The 19,236-nt window shown below is 39.7% G+C and overlaps 1 non-coding gene across 1 annotated transcript; it reads left to right on the top strand.

The window, feature by feature from the left end:
* Nucleotides 1-4,036: 4,036 nt before the first annotated feature.
* Nucleotides 4,037-4,109, top strand: TRNAG-UCC (transfer RNA glycine (anticodon UCC)). Its single transcript has one exon. It is a non-coding gene; the product is annotated as a tRNA-Gly (tRNA).
* Nucleotides 4,110-19,236: the final 15,127 nt, after the last annotated feature.

Below are 19,236 nucleotides of genomic sequence, written 5' to 3'. Positions count from 1 at the left end.
GTTCCTCTGCCTTTTCCAAAACCAGCTTGAACATCAGGAAGTTCATGGTTCACATATTGCTGAAGCCTGGCTTGGAGAATTTTGAGCATTACTTTACTAGCGTGTGAGATGAGTGCAATTGTGCGGTAGTTTGAGCATTCTTTGGAATTGCCTTTCTTTGGGATTGGAATGAAAACTGACCTTTTCCAGTGCTGTGGCCACTGCTGAGTTTTCCACATTTGCTGGCATATTGAGTGCAGCACTTTCACAGCATCATCTTTCAGGATTTGGAATAGTTCAACTGGAATTCCATCACCTCCACTAGCTTTGTTCGTAGTGATGCTTTCTAAGGCCCACTTGACTTCACATTCCAGGATGTCTGGCTCTAGGTCAGTGATCACACCATCATGATTCTCTGGGTCATGAAGATCTTTTTTGTACAGTTCTTCTGTGTATTCTTGCCATCTCATCTTAATATCTTCTGCTTCTGTTAGGTCCATACCATTTCTGTCCTTTATCGAGCTCACCTTTGCATGAAATGTTCCTTTGGTATCTCTGATTTTCTTGAAGAGATCCCTAGTCTTTCCCATTCTGTTGTTTTCCTCTATTTCTTTGCATTGATCGCTGAAGAAGGCTTTCTTATCTCTTCTTGCTGTTCTTTGGAACTCTGCATTCAGATGTTTATATCTTTCCTTTTCTCCTTTGCTTTTCGCTTCTCCTCTCTTCACAGCTATTTGTAAGGCCTCCCCAGACAGCCATTTTGCTTTTTTGCATTTCTTTTCTATGGGAATGGTCTTGATCCCTGTCTCCTGTACAATGTCACGAACCTCATTCCATAGTTCATCAGGCACTCTATCTATCAGTTCTGGGCCCTTAAATCTATTTCTCACTTCCACTGTATAATCATAAGGGATTTGATTTAGGTCATACCTGAATGGTCTAGTGGTTTTCCCTACTTTCTTCAATTTAAGTCTGAATTTGGCAATAAGGAGTTCATGGTCTGAGCCACAGTCAGCTCCTGGTCTTGTTTTTGCTGACTGTGTAGAGCTTCTCCATCTTTGGCTGCAAAGAATATAATCAGTCTGATTTCGGTGTTGACCATCTGGTGATGTCTATGTATAGAGTCTTCTCTTGTGTTATTGGAAGAGGGTGTTTGTTATGACCAGTGCATTTTCTTGGCAAAACTCTATTAGTCTTTGCCCTGCTTCATTCCGTATTCCAAGACCAAATTTGCCTGTTACTCCAGGTGTTTCTTGACTTCCTACTTTTGCATTCCAGTCCCCTATAATGAAAAGGACATCTTTTTTGGGTGTTAGTTCTAAAAGGTCTTGTAGGTCTTCAGAGAACCGTTCAACTTCAGCTTCTTCAGCGTTACTGGTTGGGGCATACCTGCCGTCAAGTCAGTGTTTAAATTCAACCAATGTATCCAATACAAAGGAAAACCATAAAATCTTTAAAAATATTCAGGGTGATTTATGGGTAAAATCATGACATGAAAAATGTCATTGTCAAATAAAAGAATAAGTTATTGAAGAGTATTTATAGGCAAAGAGGTTTTGTGTTTTTATTTTTGAAAGGATATGTGTTTGGTGTGTGTATATATATATATATAAATCCACATATGTTCATATATGCATGGAAAACATTAGTGTATTAACAGCAATCATATCTGGGGAATGGAATTGTGTGATTTGAGAAGTGCACAGAAGAATTTATTCTCATTTAATATTCTTAAGTATTTGAATTTTTATAATAACAAATCATTATTTTAATAAATCTAAAAAAGAGCACTTCAGTGAGAACATGTAGTGTAACTATTCTGTTCTAATCTGTTTAAAGTGGGCTTTTCAAGATAACTAGCCTGGGAGACAAATCTGGGTTTCACTGTCAGTTCTGCTATAAACCAATTTAGATATAGAAATAGGCTATCCAAGAGGTAGCATTATTTCATTGCTTTAAATTTTTTCCAAATTTTTATATGTATAACTGAGTCCTTTATTGTACCCCTGAAATGAAAACAACCTTGTAAACCAACTATACTTTGATAAAGAAATATTTTTAAGTATCCAAATAATTTTAAAATATTTGTAAGTTATTAAAGAACATATATGTAACATATGTAAATTATGTGGCATGATATTATGCCTCTCCATGAATTTGTTATCCAGCACAAAATCTTCAAATTTGACATTAACCCACATTCTCCTCCCTTGCTATCCTGCCCATGTAACCATCTGCCTGAGTTTTGCATTTATCAGCCTCTCACTTTTGAAAACACATAGTTTTACACATGCCTTAGGAACACATTTTGTCTTGTTTGTTTTTGAGTTGTGGTCTCATTATAGTATGAATCTCCTGGGAATTGCTTTTCACTCAAAATTATGTTTCTAAGGCTCATCCTTATGGGTAGCTGTAGTTCACTGATTTTCACTGCTGCGTATTACTTCACTGAGTAAATAGACTATCAAAATTTATTTCCTGTCATTGGATTTGGGGGATATTTCCAATTGTTTCTGCTGCTACAGTAAGTGCTGCTACGAACATTCCAAAATATGTGCAAATTTCTCAAGGATGTATATGTAGGAGTAGAATTTTGGAATCTAGGTAGATTTACAAGGAATTGCCAAATTAGTTTTAAAAGTGACTTATAAATTTACACATACTATACCTCATAATATACACTGAAAATTCATGTTTTTCCATTCTCATCCTTGGCTTTGACAGGTGTTTAATCTAGTAGTAATGTTAATCGCTCAGTAGTGCCCAGCTCTGTGCGATCCTAGGGACTGTAGTCCGCCAGGCTCCTCTGTCCATGGAATTCTCCAGGAAAGAGTACTGGAGTGGATTGCCATTTCCTTCTCCAGGGGATCTTCTTGACTGAGGGATCGAACCAGGGTCTCCTGCATTGCAGGCAGATTCTTTACCATCTGAGCCACATATCAACAGTATTTCAAATGGGGTCTTAATTTCTGTTTTATTTACTAAAGAAATTGCTCACTTTTTTGTATGTGATTTGGCTACCTCGTTTTTCTTTTGTAAAGCACCTGTTCATAGTTGTCTACTTACAATGCCCTTACATTGTAAGCACTTCATAAATGTTTGTTGACTAAATGGATGAATTCTCATACAGCAAAATAAGACTTAGGAGATGTACTTGTTAATTTAAGAATGATGTTTAATCACAAAGAACTATGGGCCCTACTCCCTTCAGTTCAGCTTAGTTCAGTTGCTCGGTCGTGTCCGACTCTTTGCGACCCCATGAACTGCAGCATGCCAGGCCTCCCTGTCCATCACCAACTCCCAGAGTTCACTCAGACTCACGTCCATCTAGTCAGTGATGCCATCCAGCCATCTCATCCTCTGGCGTCCCCTTCTCCTCCTGCCCCCAATCCCTCCCAGCATCAGAGTCTTTTCCAATGACATTGTATTTTACTTTCATTGTATAGTCAATGTTATATGACTGATTGATAACTGAGGTTATTCTTTTGCATGATGGATTTTTTTATTTTAAAAAGTCTTTATATAATTATGTTAAAGATGATTTTTGCATATTATCTTTGGGAAAGTTCTATTATTTACTTTTAATAGCAACAGAGGAGTTCTAAATTTTGTTCTAGTAGCTAAACAATGCAAATTGTGCTTCTGTTCTCAGAATTAAACATTTTTTCAGAAAAACATGAATATTGGATCTAATTCCAACAAACAAATTAGCAGGATTTTTTCTAACATAAAATGAATACTCTAAGTAAATAGTTTTGTGGATGTGATTTTATTCTATGTTCAAGAAAAAGTGTAAATAGCTATTCCTGTCACTGTTGTGTACTAATTCTTGTGAACAGATATGTCATTAGAAGAAAACAATATTGACAAAATTCTATCAATTACCTTTATTTTTATGATTTTTTCCTAAATATTTCCAAATTAGAAACAGGCGATTATTACATAATTCTGTCTGACAGGTGTTCCACAGAAGCATGATGAAAAAACTACCTTTCTCTAGGGAAACCAATTAAGTAAGGAAGGCATTTGACAGCAAAAATTAAAAAAAGTTGGGATTTCCTTGGTGGTCCAGTGGCTAGGACTCTGTGCTTCCAATGCAGGGGACCCAGGTTCGATACCTGGTCAGGGAGCTAGATTCCACATGCCACAACTAAATATCCTGCATTTGGCAGCTGGGACCTGGCACAGCCAAAAAAAAAAAAAAGTCAAATAGGAGATTTACTTCTACATGTCTTCTCCAGTATGTCTCCTAAGGATGTTACGGGAATGTTCTGCTCAGGTCTCCCTCCAGAGAAAAAACTTAACCACTTAGCTGGATCGACAGAAATAATCAACAAACCATCTATAACAGAAATAAGAAAGAGTTTTATTTGAACCACACGGAGGATATAGCCCAGGAGACAGCCTCTTAGATAACTCTGAAGAACTACTCTGGAGAAACATGTTTTTTTCAGTACAGTTGTATATCTTGTCAGAACAAAGAACATCAAAGGAGTCAGTGGTACGTTCCTTAAATGTTAAAAAAAAAAAAAAACAAAAGCCGATCAGCACAAACACAGCAAGTCAGTGTGGCCTTGACACCTGGAAAGGGAGTTTTATCACTGAACGAAAATCAGCATGGGCGTGCCAGGAAAGGAGGCATTTAATCTTTGTCTTCAACATGGACATTCTTCTCTGCTGATCAGTCACCTTTTTCTTTAATAATTAAAGCAGATGTACAATGTATGTTTGATAGGCTGCAAACAGAATGTGTTAGCATAAAATTCAAGTTAACTTGTGTGTAACTCAGGATGACTTCACCATACCTCATTATGTAAGAATCTCTCATCAGCTGTAAAAAGTGCAGTTAGTCAACAAGCTCCGTCTGTGGGTGCCTTCAGACTCTGCTTCAGCCTTCAAACCAAGGCCACTCACCCAGGATAGACATCGGTCTCTGGTTCGGCATGGTGAAGGTGCTGGCCATCTCTGCCATAGGGGGATCCTCACGGGCAAGCTCTGCTCTTGAGCTCCCCGTTATGCTCTAAGCCAAGACCGTCAGTCCCGCTGTCATAGTCTGAGGCTCTCTCCCCAGTGCTGTTTCCTCCCCAGTTCATCTCTAAATTTTGTTCTGGCTACCCCTCAATCAGCCTTTTGCCCTCCTAACTCTGTCTTGATGTCAGCTTCCCCTACAACCCACTGACGCATCTTTAAGTAAAATGCTGGATAGTGGCATTTGTTTTTAGTGACATGCATATACAGTATGTAGATGACTGAAGTCCACTACAGGGAAAAGTTATTAGTAACTATTTTAATTGACTTTGGATTGATAGATTAGTGATTGGGCTTTTGAAAGCAAGCAGATGTTTCCATCATATAAGACCATGGATTTGAGAAATGTATCCATAGCTTGAAAATGCTTTACATTAAAAAAAAAAAACAAAACTTTTTTACAAGTGGTAATATTATTAGTGGCTATCATTTATTGAGTACTGACTCTATGGCAGGAAATGTGCTAAGCATTTTACATACATTATCCCATTTAGTTTTAAAGGCTGATGTCTAAACAATATTAACTCATGAATTAGTTAATTGCTCTTAAGAGTTTCAGCTTTAGCCAGGAAGTACATTAGTACTAGATCTGGAAATTGCTATCCTGGCTATATAATGAATGTGTTCATTCAAAAGTTAATGTACAACGGTGGATCTTGGGAACAGAAATGTTACAGTGCTCATTAGCTTAGTCCAGTAAAGTGTATACCATAGGAGTAATTATGAACTTTGTAACTACTTTATTTATTTACAGAAAGTACTATTTTCTCTAGGTGAAAAGAATCACATTTCTAACACGTGACTTGGAAAATTATGATAAATCTGTGTTTGATTTATACCATTTCCATTCATGTATTTCTTTTGAAATCTGAGTCAATGGATATGAAATAAATTTTTCTTATGTAGTGTACTACATAAGAAATGTATTCTATATATGTAGAATACTCAGAATGGCTATTCTCTTGCTCTCTGTACATTCACTCTGCCACCTATCGATTGTTCTAGAATGACTCCACCTGCTAGTTTATTAAAGGGATATGTCTGCCCTCGGGATGGTTGTGAGGGTTGTTAATCTGAGGAGATTTTAGGGACATGCCCTAGCTGGTGATTTCCCTGGTAACTGATGAGCCAACCTGACATCAATTCTGCCTGTAAATGATAGCTTCCTTATCCCCCACACCCACTAGTGAAGATGCCATGTCCTGTCTGCCATCTACAGTGGGATGTTGTTCCAGGACCTTTTGCTTCAGAGGTGGGTGTGAGATCCCCTATCCAATAAACCATTGATGTCTCGGTTGCCATCTCTGGGCTCTTTCTTTGGTCTTGAGGCTGGGCAACTACAAGGCTTGCAGGCCTTCGCGATGTAGCACAATAGGGAGTATATCAACAACAGGAAAAGTTGCCTGAGAGTGGAGTCAACACTACCAGCTCCCAAGGTATGGATCCCTGACTATTTGGAATGAGGTTGGATTTACTCAAATGCTTTTCCTATCATTGATTTTTCTTCTCTAGCCAGTTTATATGGTGGATTATGTTGATTTTTGTTTTTTTAATGTTGAACTATCCTTGCCTATGTGGAATAAATGCCACTTGGTAATGGTATATGCTTTTTTTTTTTTAAAACAAATTGTTGGATTTGCTTTGCTAATATTTTATCGAGGATTTTGCATCTAAATTGTCTTTTGTTTCTTCATTGCTGCACATGGGCTTCCTCCAGCTGTGGCAAGCAGGGGCTACACTCCAGTTGGAGTACACAGGCTTCTCATTACAGTGTCTTCTTTTATTGTTCAGCACAGGCTCTGGGGTGCTTGGGCTTCAGCAGTTGTGGCACATGGGCTTAGTTGCCCTGCCTGTGCCATACAAGATCTTCCTGGACCGGTGAAACCTGTTTCCCCTGTATTGGCAGGTGGGCTTTCAACCACTGGCCCACCAGGGAAGTTCCGCATCTAAGTTCTTGAGAGAAATTGGTGTGTAGATTGCTTTTTGTACTGTTTTTGTCTGGTTTTGGTATCAGAATAATACTGGCTTTATAAAATGATTTGGAAAGTGTCCCCTTTCCTTCTATTTTTTGGAAGAGTATATAAAACATTAATTTGTTTATGTAAAACATACATTAATTTCTTAAACATTTGATAGAATTTTCCTGTGGAACAATCTGGGCCTAGAGATTCTTTTTTGGCTTTCAGGCTACAAATTTCATGTTTAAAGAATCATGTAGATTAATTCATGCTAGTTGAGTTTTGATATTTTGTAGTTTTTCTCTGGCTGTTTTTAAAGGAAAGAGGAAAACATTAAACAAGAGAGTCACATATAATATGCAGATTTTACTAGTAATTTGAGACATTTGCAGAGTGTGAAGTATCTTCTACTCAGGATTTAACTATTATGGACTTGTTAATCATGAATCTAAACCATTGCTAAATGTAACATTGAGGGCCTTGTTTTTCTTTCTTTCATCCCAAATTTCTGATTTTATTGGTTCTCTTTTCAGATTATTGAGAGTAAATGATTCAATTTTTATGCAACTCAAGCCCCAAGGTCCTTTCATACATGGAGTCTGGAAAATAGAAATATCTTCTGCTATTGAAATAATACTCCAGGTTGTTGTTGTTTTGTCACTAAGTCATGTCCGACTCTTTGCAACTTCATGGGCTGTAGCCCCCCCAGGCTCCTCTGTCCATGGGCTTCCCAGGCGAGAATACTAGAGTGGGTTGCCATTTCCTTCTCCAGGGGATTTTCCCGACCCAGGGATCGAACTTGTGTCTCCTGCGTTGGTAGGTGGATTCTTTACCACTGAGCCACCAGGGCAGCCCCAACACTCTAGATAATACGTGTTTGTATTTTTACAGTTGTATTGGTCTCATATACAAATACAAATAGCAAGATAAACATGCCTTCCAATGATGATGAACGTTTAAGAAAATGCATATATTCATTTTATAAACCTAGTATTCAAGAATGTTTCCTTTTTCACATCTCTGAATCATTTGGGAGTATTTCTTCTGTGTGGTCTTGATTTTATAGGGTGCATTGGCTAGTGTAATGCTGGCAGCAGTAACACTATGCTGCTGCTAAGTCGCTTCAGTTGTGTCCGACTCTGTGCAACCCCATAGACGGCAGCCCACCAGGCTCCGCCATCCCTGGGATTCTCCAGGCAAGAACACTGGAGTGGGTTTCCATTTCCTTCTCCAATGCAGGAAAGTGAAAAGTGAAAGTGAAGTCATTCAGTCGTGTCCGACTCTAAGCAACCCCATGGACTGCAGCCTACCAGGCTCCTCTGTCCATGGGATTTTCCAGGCAAGAGTACTGGAGTGGGTTGCCATTGCCTTCTCCAGTAACACTATAAATTGCAGTAAATCAAATTAACTTCATGACAATGCTCCTGATAAAAGTTAATCAGAGAAAAATGTAAATTTTATTTCCTTTATTGAAAAGAAAATCTTGGATTGTTTAATATGATACTTAATAGGGAAAAGGCCAGTTGTTTGAGTACATTGAGGAGTGGTAAAATCAGTCTTTTACTTTGTTCAATTAAAGATACTTGATCAAAGAATTGCAGCGTTCCCCCTTCTGAGACAAATAGGAGAATCTTCAGTTTGAATGTGTTGTTTTCACTTAAGAATCATTTTCTAAAAATTCTGAGTGTACTTATCATAGTGTTCAACAGAACACTACTGTAACTTTGTTTTGAATTCAACTGCTGCTATCTGCTGATTGGAAATTAAAAGTGCATTTAGGGTGCTTTCAAAGGCTCCCACTATTAACTTGAAGAAACATAGGTCTGAGGCAAGAATATTTTCAGCTTTTATAATAACTCACAGTAATCCATGATTTGGGACTTATATTTTTTTTTCATTATAGAAATTTAAAAGTATACACTTTAATGTGGTTTATGAAAATATCCAATTATCCATGAGCCTCCAAATGTTCTACTAAAAAAGGAACCCAATCAACTGAGTGGCAATTCAATGATACTGGGAAAGAGAAATTTAATTCCATGACCTAGGAAAGCCTCAGAGAAGGCAATGGCACTCCACTCCAGTACTCTTGCCTGGAAAATCCCATGGACGGAGGAGCCTGGTAGGCTGCAGTCCATGGGGTCGCGAAGAGTCGGACACGACTGAGCGACTTCACTTGCACTTTTCACTGTCATGTACTGGAGAAGGAAATGGCAACCCACTCCAGTGTTCTTGCCTGGAGAATCCCAGGGATGGGGGAGCCTGGTGGGCTGCCGTCTATGGGGTCGCACAGAGTCGGACACAACTGAAGCGACTTAGCAGCAGAAAAGCCTGAGGAGGGTACTTTTCTTGTCTTTTTAGGCCTAGTGCCTTTCATTAAGGCTTCTCTACAGCAGACACTCAAAAAAAAATACATGTTCATTAAACAGCAAATCATATTCACCTGGCTTCCGTGGTGGCTCAGACAGTAAAAAATCTGCCGACACATGTGGGAGACACAGGTTTGATCCCTGGGTTGAGAAAATCTCCTGGAGAAGGAAATGGTAACCCACTCTAGTATTCTTGCCTGGAGGATTCCATGGACAGAGGAGCCTGGCAAGCTAAAACCCATGGGGGTCACAAAGAGTCCAACACGATTAACACTTTCACTTTCATATTCAAATAGCTTCTTATTTTTTCCCAAAAGGCCTAGGTGCCTCACATACAGATGACTTATATAATACAAAAGAATACTAATGACTTTAATCAAACAGAAGGAAATGGAACAAGCAAAGAAACAAATTCAAAATAAATAAAAAAACAAGTTTGGAGGTGGTAAAACAGCCTTTGATAAACATATGGATTTGGTTTCACATGGACAGATTAAAAATACAGTGACTCATAAACATGCAATTAAGTATTATGGAGTTTTTTAATTGACCTTTTTGCCTTAGGCATCTTACCCTCAGGTGAGTCAAGTATTAGCTAGGCTACTATTAGTAATCCTTAGATAATTACTGAGATTTTTGCTTTACACTATGAAAACTACATACCATCTCATAGGACTTGGACAACTATGAACATAGCTCCCTTCAAAAGTAATTTTTTCTAGATAATTGTCCAAGAAACATACTGGAGAGGAAGCTGTCCTGAACTGAAAGTTGCAGATTCCAAATGTCAGTTGCCAATTCTTATTCTCTTTCTGGGAGATCCCCTTCTTTCTGCTCCTCATCCCTCACCTGTTGCCTGCAAGGTCCTTAAAGTTGACTGCTGCCCAACCTGCTCATTTAGGGCTGGCCCTGCTATGGCTAGATGTGGGATCAGCCTCTACTTGGAGTGTGGCCAACCTCATTCCAAGTGCCATACTCCTAGGTTCACCGTCACATGACTGCTGCGGAAGCGCACTTCTCTTCATTCCAGTAGTCTGGCACCGTGGGGCAGACTGTAGCCGCAGTGATGACACTGCCAATGCAGTGAGAGCTGGCTTGCCTCAGGCTAACTCTGCATCTTATGTTTGTTTGAGGCAAACCCAGGAATGCCAAGATAACCAGGGGTGTGCTGAAGCCATCATTCTTGACTGGGTCAAACTACATCTTGGAGAAAAGTATGAACAGCAGGGATTTGAGAAAGATCTATAAACATAACTTACCCAATTCAGTTCAGTTCAGTTGCTCAGTTGTGTCCAACTCTTTGTGACCCCATGAATCGCAGCACGCCAGGCCTCCCTGTCCATCACCAACTCCTGGAGTTCACTCAAACTCATGTCCATCAAGTCGGTGATGCCATCCAGCCATCTCATCCTCTGTCGTCCCCTTCTCCTCCTGCCCCCAATCCCTCTCCCTCCGGCCCCCAATCTCTCCCAGCATCAAAGTCTTTTCCAATGAGTCAACTCTTCGCATGAGGTAGGCAAAGTACTGGAGTTTCAGCTTTAGCATCATTCCTTCCAAAGAAATCCCAGGGCTGATCTCCTTCAGAATGGACTGGTTGGATCTCCTTGCAGTCCAAGGGACTCTCAAGAGTCTTCTCCAACACCACAGTTCAAAAGCATCAATTCTTCAGCGCTTAGCTTTCTTCACAATTACATTTTCACAGTTGTTTGATTGTATTTCCAAACACACAAAATTAAAAAAAAAATGCACTATTTTGGATTTTGAATTTAAATTGGACCCAAAATGTAAGCATATTGGTTTAGTCTTTGGCTGGTTTAAAACGTTCCTCTGGGGGATAAAACATCCACAAACAAAACTAGACACAAACTGTTCTATAGGATTACCCTTGTATACTTTCAATCTTACGTGATTTACCACTGCAGAAAATGACTCTAGGATAAGCTCCCAGGAATAATATCCCAAATCTTACTACAAAACTGACATGAGAAAGAAACCACCACTGCTTAATAGTGCAGGGCTTCCTTAAGGGTGATGAAAATGTTCTGGAACTAGAGAGAAATGGTGTTTGTACAGCTGTACTGGTTGCCACTGAATTACTTTAAAATGGTTAGTTTTAGGTTACATGACTTTCATCTCAAGAAAAAAAAGTAAAAACAACAACAACAAAGGGAAAGAGGGAAAAATCACCACCGTGTTCTGCCACCTCTGAGCACTAAAATCTAGGAAATTGACTTTCCTGTCACATGAACACCAATGCCATTTCACAAACACGCTCCTTGCAACCATGACGCCCTCTGCAAGGCAGACAGACTTGCCATGATTCACAGCAGCATATGGGACATTGTGTAGGACTTGTTTCTTCATGTTTCTTAGTGCAGGTTTTCTAATTGCTAACACACAGGTCTGTCTTCTAGCAGCAAAGAGGACTTGAGGAAGCACGACTCATAATATGGAGATTTAGTAAACTATAGAAGGCCATTCAAGAGATGGTATGACTGTATGACTTACTACATCCTCCTTGCCATGTGGATGTCATGGATACTGACTGAGAATTTAAGCCTAAGAGAGAGAAGACCTTGGCACATTTTATCAGAAGACCAAGCAAAAGCTTGGTTTCACAACAACACCATATCTTTGGGGGGTCATTATACTACAGTCAATATTATTTGGAGTATATACTCCATCACTTGTTAAATTGGCCTGCGTTCTTCTTCCCGGCATCACTTCCCAGGAAGTATGCTTAGCCATTGACCTACCTTAGAGGGGGCACCAGAGATGCCACCCATGAAGATATTCACAAAATTAAATGTTTTATGTATTTTTAATGAAAATATAGCTGATTGAAAATATTAGTTTTAGGCATACAACAAAGTAATTTGTTATATATATTTTCAGATTATTTTCCATGATAGGTTATTACAAGATATTGAATAGAGTTCCCTGTGCTATACAGTAAATCCTTGTTGCTTATCTATTTTATGTGTAGTAGATCATATCTGTTAATCTCATACTCACAATTTATCCATACTTCCCTTTGCCCTTCAGTAACCATAAGTTTAGTTTCTAGTTTCTTTGGGTTTTGTATATAGATTCATCAGATTCATGTTGATGTATGGCAAAAATCACCACAATATTGTAAAGCAATTAACCTCTAATTAAAATAAATTAATTTTAAAAATTAAAAAGTATTATTTTTATATTCTACATGTGTTATATTTTTCTCTGACTTTCTTCCCTTAGTATGATAACCTCTAGGTCCATTCATGTTGCAGCAAATAGCATTACTTCATTCTTTCTTACGGCTGAGTGATATTCCATTGCGTGTATACCACATCTTAAACCAATTATCTGTTGATGGGTACTTGGGTTTTCTTCATATCTTGGATATTGTAAATAGTGCTGCTATGAACATTGGGGTGCATATATCTTTTCAAATTAGAGACTTACAGTTTTCTCTGGATGTATGCCTGGGATTGGGATTGCTAGATAATATGGTAGCTCTATTTTTAGTTTTTTAAGGAACCTCCATGCTGTTTTCCACAATGGCTGCACCGATTTACATTCCAACCAACAATGTACAAGGGTTCCTTTTCCACATACCCTCTCCAGCATCTAATTATTTGTAGATTTTTTGATAGCCATTCAGGTCAGTGTTATGTGATGCATCGTTGTGGATTCGACTTCCATTTCTCTAGTAATCTGTGATGTCAAGTGTCTTCACGTGCCTGTTGGCTGTCTGTATGTCTTCTTTGGAGAAATGGCTGTTTGGGTCTTCTGCTCATTTTGTGAATAGGTTGGGTTTTTTGATATTGAATCATTTGAGCTATTTGGATATTAACCACTTGTTGGTTGCATCATTTGCAAGTATTCTCTCCCATTACATAGGTTGTCTTTTTGTTGATGGTTTCCTTTGGTGTCATATGGCCTCAGACACATAGCCAACATGATACTCAACAGAGAAAAGCTGAAAACCTGTCAGCTATGGTGTGAAGTGGGCTGGTGCTAGGGCCCGGCTGCTGTGGCTGCAGGAATGGAAGTGACTGTGCTACCACTTGGGACTTAAGCTGCCTGCACACAGGCCTCTCCCAAGACCTGTCCACCCCAGATCTGGCCTCAAGTTACAGTGTGGAGTGGGTGGCCCTGGAGAGCTCCCACTGGGAAACAAACCACTATGTATTCCTCTCCAGGGACTGTCTGCCCCGAGATATGCATGGCACTGCCTTGTGTGTGGGCTGACAAAATCCCCCACCACGTGCGCTGACAGTGGGTTCCTATGCTGGACCTGTCCCCCTCTGCCTGTGCTGACACGGGGCTCTGAGGTTCAGCCTGAACCACACCCCAGGCCCTCTAGGCTGTCTCCACATAATTAGACAGAGTCCTATCCCAGGGCGTCTATGCTGGAGATTTAATGTCTACCTGCTCTACATTCTAGCTGCCCTGCTCCACACACCTTTGGGACTGAGAAGGGTGGTGAGGTGGCAGCTGTCAGCACTGGTCTCTCTCCACTCTGATTGCTAGCAAGGCAACATGTACACACGCCTTGCAAGCAGAGTCTGGGCCACTCCAGCTTCTCTGACTCACAGACCTCCCAGCAGGCAAGGGGGCTCCCCAGGGCAAGAGCCTGCACGTGTGGACCTTCCCTGCTTCACAGATCCCTTCCAGGGGTGCAGATCCCAACCTGAGGCCTTTTATTTTTTGGTCCTATCCAGTTACACGAAAATCTTTTTTCAGCTTTGGTTGTGTAAGTGGTCTTTTGCTGGTTTTCAATTGGTTTTATGAGAGAATTGTTCTACATGGAGGTGTATTTTTGATGGGTTCATGGGGGTAGGTGAGTTCTAGGTCTTCCCACTGCACCATCTTGATGCTCCCTCCCCTAAGTGGTTTTATATCTATAATAACAGAATTTTATGCTCACACAGAGTATAATCTGGCTCAGAGGGTCTGGGCTGATCTTGAACCTCTTATAATTGCTTAATAATGTCATCTCCTGTCTGTCATTTTGGAGATGAGTGGCAGAGGGTATCAGAGATGAGTGCCCCAAATGATGCTTGGATAAGGACATAGTCAAGATAAACCTCCAGATTCTCAGTTAAAGCAGAACTAGAGAAGTAGTCTGATCACACCAAATTGTGGCACAAGACAAGAAAATTCAAACAGCCCTGGGGTGAGACAGCAAAATGATACTGTTGATCCCTCCCAAGTGAAGTAAACAACGGGTAGTCTAGGTGGGGAGGGCCAGAAAGAAAGGCATGGTCAAGTTCATGGCAGCCCAGCATTAGCCTGGACATTTACTCAATTATGAACCACATCAAGGACCAAGTCAACACAGATGGAACTATCTTATTCTGCTATGTCCAGTCCTCAGTAAAACCCCAGAAGCCACGATTTCTTTTGAGGAGACATACTTGAGATTTGAAGGGTGAAATGTATGAGCAATGAACAACTGGGAAAAAAAGATTTTTTAAGGATATTTAGAGATGGGAATACTAGACCACCTGACCTGTCTCTTGAGAAACTTATATGCAGGTCAGGAAGCAACAGTTAGAACTGGACATGGAACAACAGACTGGTTCCAAATAGGAAAAGGAGTACGTCAAGGCTGTACACTGTCACCCTGCTAATTTAACTTATATACAAAGTACATCATGAGAAATGCTGGGCTGGAAAAAGCACAATCTGGAATCAAGATTGCCGGGAGAAATATCAATAACCTCAGATATGCAGATGACACCACCCTTATGGCAGAAAGTGAAGAGGAACTCAAAAGCCTCTTGATGAAGGTGAAAGAGGAGGGTGAAAAAGTTGGCTTAAAACTCAACATTCAGAAAACGAAGATCATGGCATCTGGGCCCATCACTTCATGGGAAATAGATGGGGAAACAGTGGAAACAGTGTCAGACTTTATTTTGGGGGGATCCAAAATCACTGCAGATGGTGATTACAGCCATGAAATTAAAAGACGCTTACTCCTTGGAAGGAAAGTTATGATCAACCTAGATAGCATATTGAAAAGCAGAGACATTACTTTGCCAACAAATGTCTGTCTAGTCAAGGCTATGGTTTTTCCAGTGGTCATGTATGGATGTGAGAGTTGGACTGTGAAGAAAGCTGAGTGCTGAAGACTTGATGCTTTGGAACTGTGGTGTTGGAGAACACTCTTGAGAGTCCCTTGGACTGCAAGGAGATCCAACCAGTCCATTCTGAAGGAGATCAGCCCTGGGTGTTCATTGGACGGACTGATGCTAAAGCTGAAATTCCAATACTTTGGCCACCTCATGTGAAGAGTTGACTCATTGGAAAAGACTGATGCTGGGAGGGATTGGGGGCAGGAGGAGAAGGGGACGACAGAGGATGAGATGGCTGGATGGCATCACTGATAGACTCCAGGTGTTGGTGATGGACAGGGAGGCCTGGTGTGCTGCAATTCATGGGGTCACAAAGAGTCGGACGTGACTGAGCGACTGAAATGAACTGATAATAGCTCCAAAAATCAAATACTTATGTTTAATTCTAATATGTTCAGAATCTGTATGCTGAAAACTACTATTCCTTTCAGTAGTAGGAACTGAAAGGAACCAAAATCAATCTAAATAAATTGAGATATATTATGTTCATAGACTGAAAGTGTTAAGATGTAAAATTTCCCCATATTGATCTACAAATTTATCACAACCAAAATCTCAGTAGGAATTTCCCAGATACTGATTTTAATATCTTTTTCCATTAATAGTGATAAGGGCATCAGTTTTCTAACCAAATTATAAACAAAATTTCCTTTACTATACCCTTAGCAGTTCCCTACTTACAGGATAGTCATGTATTATGCTAAATCATTGCAATCATCTGCTGCATTATTGCAAAACACTAATGAAGTGCTCCAGTCACGGATATGAGGTTATTACTAGCTGACTTTGATGTGTTATTCCAGGACACACATCCTGGAGACTGGTTCACCATCTAGGATCACCAGAGAAAGTATCCCGTGGACCTTGCTTAAGGGGCCATCCCAAGTTCTCTTTGCCCCATCATTGCTGAAAAGTGCCACAGCTTCCAGGATTGGGTCCATGCTTCCCACCACCAGAAGATAATGGGATGTTAGTGGAGCTGCTATTACTTGCTGTTATCTCCCATGATCCTCCTGTGAAGTGGATATGAAGATAAACACTACACACGCGTATCACTTCCTTGAATTAACTGGGACTTTTATTACTTACATGTTCCACTGGGTAAGATCCTTAAAACTGAGATTTCACCAAAAGTAAGTTAACAAATAGAAATAGGACTTCAAGCTCATGGGTATACCCCACTAAGTACTCCAAATATCAGGAATGGATCACTCCTACCCCTTAACACTCTAAGATAATCAAATTACTAGCTATATCTGACTCCCTACTCAACCAGTTTAACCTCTCCAGTTGGTCCTTTCGATGCTGAGCAGTTTATCCCACAGGCTTTAAAACTCTTGCTATTCAAAGTGTGGTCTATGGGTCAGCAGCATCAGTATCACCTAGAAGCTTGTTAGAAATGTAGAATCTCAGACTTCATTGCAGACCTGCTGAATGAGAATCTGTTTTACCAAGATTTCCAGGTGATTCACGTGTACATTAAAGTTCGACAGGCATTGCTTACAAGGACTTAGCTCTACCTTCCCATTGGTTAACTAAGTCCTTGTGAAGACATACTGGGACCCAGTAACAATAATCAAGGTCAGCTGTGCACCACAGAAAATGAACCATCACCAATCTAATGATTGTTCCTACTGGTTATTTGGTTGGTCACTGAGGGTCCTTTTTGAGATGAAAGGGAACTTTTTCTCCAGAATTTAATTTGCCACTCCACAGCTAGAGAGGGTTGGCTTTATCAAACAGATTCATTGATGAGCTCTAATAGCTTTCTGTTAGCATCTTTAGAATTTTCTATGTATACCATCATGTCATCTATGAAAATTGAGTTTTACTTCTTTTCCACTTTGGAGTCCCTTTCTTTCTTTTCCTAATTTCTGTGGCTAGGACTTTCAAAACTATATTGAATAAAAGTGGCAACAGCAGACCTTCTTGTCTTGTTCCTGATCTCAGAGGATATGCTTTTAGCTTCACACCACTGAGAATGATGTTAGCTGTGGGTTTGTCATATATGGTCTTAATCATGTTGACGTATGTTCCCTCTATGTCCATGTTCTGGAGTTTTATCATAGATGGGTGTTGAATTTTGGGAAATTTTCCTGCATCTACTGAGATGATCATATGGTTTTAATTCTTCTAGTTTGTTGATGTGGTGTACCATACTGATTCATTTGTGGGTATTGAAGAATTCCTGCCCCCTGGGATAAAGCCCACGTGATCATGGTGTATGACCCTTTTAACACATTGTTGGCTTTTACTGGCTAGTATTTTGATTCTTTTCGTGTTTATGTTCATCGGTGATATTGGCCTGAAACTTTTTGTGGTATAGGAATTTTATAGTTTTGAAGTGCTGACAATATTCTATGTGACAACTGTAGCACATTGTCTTGATTTGTCTTGACTCATAGACTTGCAGAAAATTAACTGAGTGAATGTAACATTCAGATGGAAGTTCTCTAGTTGACCTTACTGGGATGAACATTGTATAGTTCTGCTTAAAAATCTCCTAACAAAGTAAAACATAGCTGCCACTATTCCTCAGTATAAATAACAGCTTTTCCAAGAAAAGTTCTGCAGCAAAAACTGGCAATCTTGCTCCAGGATAAAAGGACTTAGAAACACATTCCAAACTCCACTAAAATGGAACCTCTGTTCTGAACGTAATATAGTTGGACTAATTATAATATTGGCACCAGTGAGGAAAAGTGTTAATAGTAATAATAATGATGATAATATATTATTTACTATTTGACAAGCACATGCATATATGAATACAGACTAAATCTCATGTTACACAATTTTCAAAAACTGGCATGCTCGTCTCTTACTGTTAGAAGCCTATGGTTAATGACTGCTGAAGGAATGTGCAGAGTGTGTGGTATGATATGCCTAATTCTCTCCAAATGTAGAACAACAACAACAACAAAGTAGAAGAAAAGGTGCAGTAGTTTAAGAATGCCAGAACCAACCAACCAGTGGTGTGTTCTTTTCTGATATATATAAAGTTCTTCACACCACATTTTTTGAAGTGCACTGGGTTTAGCTATAAGAAAATTCATTTGGGGGCCAGAAATTAATCACATACAGTATGCTGAAAAAAAGTTTCTTCAAGAAAAGCTGTGGGCAAACCAGCCTAACACAACTCTCATTACTCATTTGTTAGAACTTCACAGTTACAGCACAGTAATTGGAGGTACAAGTTGAAGTTGGTTGACTTGTTTTTTGGCTTCCTCTCCAATTGGCTGCTCACAAGGCCACAACGGGCCCATAATGCTAGAAGTCTTCTCCCTGGTCTTTACGTACACAGTCCTATTATGGAACTTGTTGGTTTCAACAATGAAGGGAAGATTGATGGTCTCATCCCATCAATCAGGAACAGGACAGGGACCTATCTTGGATTAAAGGAGTTTAATTCTGACTCACATACAGCTGGTACAAACAGAGGGCAATGCTGGTTAAATTAAGCCTTTTCCTGTATACTTATGCTGTGAAAACTTATTCAAAGTGTACACTCACTTAACCTCTTAAAAAATCACATGGCAGAAGATGTTCATTTATGTAGTAAGTTAGTCATCTGCAGATGTGTGGATAATGGAAATCTAACATAACTCAAACAATACAAACTCTACCACTTGCTCTTGCCATCAGAATTTGGAAATCTCAATTCAAAACACTTCCTCTACCAAGCGTAGTGAGGGGCAGTATGAGCCACCTACCTGCTACTTCTTGTATATTTACAAAATGCTGACTCTTGATGAGAAGAGACCTTTATTTTTAAAA

The sequence above is a fragment of the Bos grunniens genome, chromosome 2, assembly GCF_055505025.1.
Source record: "Bos grunniens cultivar Pamir isolate PY7600 chromosome 2, Bosgru_T2T1.0, whole genome shotgun sequence".
NCBI lineage: Eukaryota > Metazoa > Chordata > Mammalia > Artiodactyla > Bovidae > Bos > Bos grunniens.
Note: the sequence above shows the minus strand (reverse complement) of the source record. Positions and strands in the feature narration are given on the sequence as shown.